The 5,000-nt window shown below is 54.3% G+C and overlaps 1 non-coding gene across 1 annotated transcript in view; it reads right to left on the reverse strand.

The window, feature by feature from the left end:
- The window catches only part of LOC124772097, a 1,909-nt gene extending 626 nt beyond the window's left edge, over positions 1-1,283 (reverse strand). The window contains exon 1 of the ribosomal RNA XR_007013773.1: positions 1-1,283. This exon is cut by the window's left edge and continues 626 nt beyond it. This is a non-coding gene — a ribosomal RNA (small subunit ribosomal RNA).
- Positions 1,284-5,000: the final 3,717 nt, after the last annotated feature.

Raw genomic sequence — 5,000 nt, forward strand, 5'->3', positions numbered from 1 at the left:
ATTAAGCCGCAGGCTCCACTCCTGGTGGTGCCCTTCCGTCAATTCCTTTAAGTTTCAGCTTTGCAACCATACTTCCCCCGGAACCCAAAAGCTTTGGTTTCCCGGAGGCTGCCCGCCGAGTCATCGGAGGAACTGCGGCGGATCGCTGGCTGGCATCGTTTATGGTTAGAACTAGGGCGGTATCTGATCGCCTTCGAACCTCTAACTTTCGTTCTTGATTAATGAAAACATACTTGGCAAATGCTTTCGCTTCTGTTCGTCTTGCGACGATCCAAGAATTTCACCTCTAACGTCGCAATACGAATGCCCCCGCCTGTCCCTATTAATCATTACCTCGGGTTCCGAAAACCAACAAAATAGAACCGAGGTCCTATTCCATTATTCCATGCACACAGTATTCAGGCGGGCTTGCCTGCTTTAAGCACTCTAATTTGTTCAAAGTAAACGTGCCGGCCCACCGAGACACTCAATAAAGAGCACCCTGGTAGGATTTCAACGGGGTCCGCCTCGGGACGCACGAGCACGCACGAGGCGGTCGCACGCCTTCAGCTCGCCCCACCGGCAGGACGTCCCACGATACATGCCAGTTAAACACCGACGGGCGGTGAACCAACAGCGTGGGACACAAATCCAACTACGAGCTTTTTAACCGCAACAACTTTAATATACGCTATTGGAGCTGGAATTACCGCGGCTGCTGGCACCAGACTTGCCCTCCAATAGATACTCGTTAAAGGATTTAAAGTGTACTCATTCCGATTACGGGGCCTCGGATGAGTCCCGTATCGTTATTTTTCGTCACTACCTCCCCGTGCCGGGAGTGGGTAATTTGCGCGCCTGCTGCCTTCCTTGGATGTGGTAGCCGTTTCTCAGGCTCCCTCTCCGGAATCGAACCCTGATTCCCCGTTACCCGTTACAACCATGGTAGGCGCAGAACCTACCATCGACAGTTGATAAGGCAGACATTTGAAAGATGCGTCGCCGGTACGAGGACCGTGCGATCAGCCCAAAGTTATTCAGAGTCACCAAGGCAAACGGACCGGACGAGCCGACCGATTGGTTTTGATCTAATAAAAGCGTCCCTTCCATCTCTGGTCGGGACTCTGTTTGCATGTATTAGCTCTAGAATTACCACAGTTATCCAAGTAACGTGGGTACGATCTAAGGAACCATAACTGATTTAATGAGCCATTCGCGGTTTCACCTTAATGCGGCTTGTACTGAGACATGCATGGCTTAATCTTTGAGACAAGCATATGACTACTGGCAGGATCAACCAGGGAGCTGCGTCAACTAGAGCTGAGCAGCCGGCCGCCCGGGAGTGTGTCCCGGGGGCCCGCGCGAACACGCAAGCGTCCGCTCAATCATTCTGCAAACAGGAGGAGGCTGAGCTCCCCTGCACAATACACCTCGAAACCCTCTCAGGTCCCGGCGGCGCGCAGCGCCGTCCCAAGTACTTGGTCGGGTTCGAGAGAGGCGCAATCGCCCGGAGTTAGGCGAGTAGACGCTTTCGGTGCGACCACCCGTGCTCCCAACTGAGCTTGCCGCTGCCGACAGAGGCCCGGGAGCGTGCTGTCGTGGCATTGCCGGCGGGAGACAACACGCGCCACCTACGGTGACCGGCAGCTCCAACGCCAGCGCCACAGAAGGACAAAAGCCCCACTTGGGTGCCGAAGCGAACTCTCCCAGCACAGCGCACGCGCCAACACATCCGCACAGCTGCGATACAAACCACCAGCGAGAACCGCTGGGGCGACCGAGCAGCAGACGGCGTCGCGGCGCCGAGCGCCGGGCGGCGGCGCATCCTCAACGCACACAGTCCTCAATCGGACCAGCACACTGAAGATGTCCACCGCGCTTCGCACCGGGCCCGCGAGGACCTACTTTGGCCGCACGGCGCCGCGCGCAGGGTGCGCCGGCGCGCAGCTGCGACGCCTGCCGCGTCCGTCGGCCGGCGCGCCTGCCACTGGCCGCCCCCACCAGCCGGCTGTAGCGCGTGCGCCCACGCACCGCGCGGCCAGCACGCCGGGAGGCGCCCCCTCACCGGCCGGGGACGGTCCCACCCAGCCACCGCCGCGTATCGCTTCACACCCAGATGCCGTTCAGTTTCGTCGGCATGGTGGGTATCGCTGGAACAACCGGTTAGTACCTCAACCTATCGTCGCCATCACCGATTCACCCCTAGCGAGAACAACCGCACCACAACAGGTTACCATTTGTTCATTTGCGTAACTTCACCAGAAAACGCAGGCGTCCATCGCCATTTGCAACTTCAACGATTATTGCATGCCTGTGTCAGGTGTCACGCCACACTACGTCTGCCCACATACACGCAACAAAATGTGCACGCCTAGACAATACGTGGAAGGTGGCCCCCGTACGTATGCGATGTCCATTGCTCGAACGACTGTCAACCGGCCTCTGTAGCATGTCGCAGATATGGAACGCGGTGCACCATGCCATCACGGTGTGTGAGGAGAGACGACTAGGTCCGAATACATCAACAGACAGCTCATGCTGATCGCCATCCACGGCGTCCGTTCCTCCCACACGTCTCTATGGCGTACCACACTGCAATCCAGCTCTCATAGGGAGACGACACGTAGCTGCGTGCACAATATTTGCACTGTATGGTCCGCCGTTTTTGGGCGCAGTCGTTGTGCGGTCACACATGTGCCACGATGTATCATTCAGTACATAAGGACGAATGTGCAGTACAGATTGTGGTTCACGCGTACGACATCAGCGGACAGTTGACACAGGCCGCACCACAACGTAGCCTGAGTACGTCGCATGCGAAGGGCATTGAACATGCAAACTTCTCACCAACCAGCTTGCGAAGGCAGGGGGCAAGGTGGGGACGTGGGGAGGGGCGGCATGTACGTCCTGCTGCCATCCACATTACAGTGTACAGCAGGAGCATGTGGAAAGTGAGCAAGACTTGCAAGGTGTTTAACATGAAGCGATACACAGGGGTGCGGGCAGTGCGAGTAGCGAACTATATTGCGAGGGTTGCGGGTGGGCAACACTACAGTAATTGAACGAGTCGTATAACAATTACAGAGCAGGTTTAGGCGACAACGTGGGTTACGTTAAGGCGACAACATGGGTTAGGTTAAGGCACAACATGGGTTAGGTTAAGGCACAACATGGGTTAGGTTAAGGCACAACATGGGTTAGGTTAAGGCACAACATGGGTTAGGTTAAGGCACAACATGGGTTAGGTTAAGGCACAACATGGGTTAGGTTAAGGCACAACATGGGTTAGGTTAAGGCACAACATGGGTTAGGTTGAGGCACAACATGGGTTAGGTTGAGGCACAACATGGGTTAGGTTGAGGCACAACATGGGTTAGGTTGAGGCACAACATGGGTTAGGTTGAGGCACAACATGGGTTAGGTTAAGGTACAACATGGGTTAGGTTAAGGTACAACATGGGTTAGGTTAAGGTACAACATGGGTTAGGTTAAGGTACAACATGGGTTAGGTTAAGGTACAACATGGGTTAGGTTAAGGTACAACATAGGTTAGGTTAAGGTACAACATAGGTTAGGTTAAGGTACAACATAGGTTAGGTTAAGGTACAACATAGGTTAGGTTAAGGTACAACATAGGTTAGGTTAAGGTACAACATAGGTTAGGTTAAGGTACAACATAGGTTAGGTTAGGTTAGGTTAGGTTACACGTTGTTGTACGGAAAGGTGTAGGGGGGGGGGGGGCGGGGGCGGCAGGTTCGTTGATAGTGATTATAGTAAGTGAATGCTTGTGACATGATCAGATTTGTCACGTCAGGATGCACCTTTGGCTTATTAGAGGCGGCGCTCCAATTCTATGCTTGTGTGAGACCTGTGTCTTTGACTCATGTCATTGTTTGTGCGCTGTGACAGGAGGTACTATTGTGATGTTGGGTGCACCGTTGTATAGGACATGTGTGGGTGTTGGTGCCTGGTCTGCGCAATGGTGGATGTCGAAAGGCTGGGATATTGTATTTTCCGCACGGACCTCCTGGTCTGGTTGTGATAGTGTGGATTGTGTAATGTGGCGGAGAAGATGCACTGGATGTTGTTCCATGCTGGTGCTTACATATTGTATGTGCGCCTGTTAGAAGCAGAGAGTGGTGCGTGATCAGAGTGTCTGGCTGACGTGTGGTTCCCATTTTGGGCAGACTCTTTCAGCATGTATACGGACAGTTGTGTATATTTGCTGTAGTTTGATGGCTCTGCATTGATTACTAATCAGCGCCGTGTGTACGGGTAATCTGGTTCCAGTCCAAAATGTTCCATCTGTGTACATTAGTGACAAAGACTCCCCCCATGCAGTGGGGCTCGGTCTGTTATAACTCTTCCGCGTAATATATTTGCCCCACGTTTTTGCGACTGCGAGTGCGAGTGCAACGCGCATGGGGACCGACATGCTGATGGCTCGGTATCGGACGCCGTACAGTGAGCAACGCGATCGCGTCTCTCGCTCGTAAGTGGTACAGGTCGCGGCTCATGTATACGGACAGCGGGAATGTCGCATATTGGAAATAACTCTTCATGAAACGCAAGTTATAGGGGTGGATTGCACTTTACGAGTGCGGGAAACGTCCGCCGTTCATCCGCTGGAGGTGCGAGTTTGGCGGTTGGGGTGGTGCACGAACGGGTGCGGGTGGCGTCATTGCCGGTCCACGGCTTCGTGCGGCAGAGCCACTGGAGATTGGGTGCTATGGTCGACAGAGGCTGCAGCCTTTGTGGGTGGCGTCGAAAGGCGGCCACTGTGGCGCCATCGCTGTCTTAGTCGGCTTGGCGTCTCATAGATGGCGGTAGCGTCGTTGCAGGAGGTCATGTTGCGGGAGACCTACAGATGGCGGTATGTTTTGTGGTGCGGACGTAGTGTTGTCAGATGCGCATAGATGGCGGTATTGCATGTGGTGTCGCCCTATTTTCATAGATGGCGATACTGTTTTGCCGGCATGGGTGGCGTAGTTCCGTCGGATCCCTGTAGGTGGCAGTGTGCT

This window comes from Schistocerca piceifrons, unplaced genomic scaffold (assembly GCF_021461385.2).
Source record: "Schistocerca piceifrons isolate TAMUIC-IGC-003096 unplaced genomic scaffold, iqSchPice1.1 HiC_scaffold_936, whole genome shotgun sequence".
Classification (NCBI taxonomy): domain Eukaryota; kingdom Metazoa; phylum Arthropoda; class Insecta; order Orthoptera; family Acrididae; genus Schistocerca; species Schistocerca piceifrons.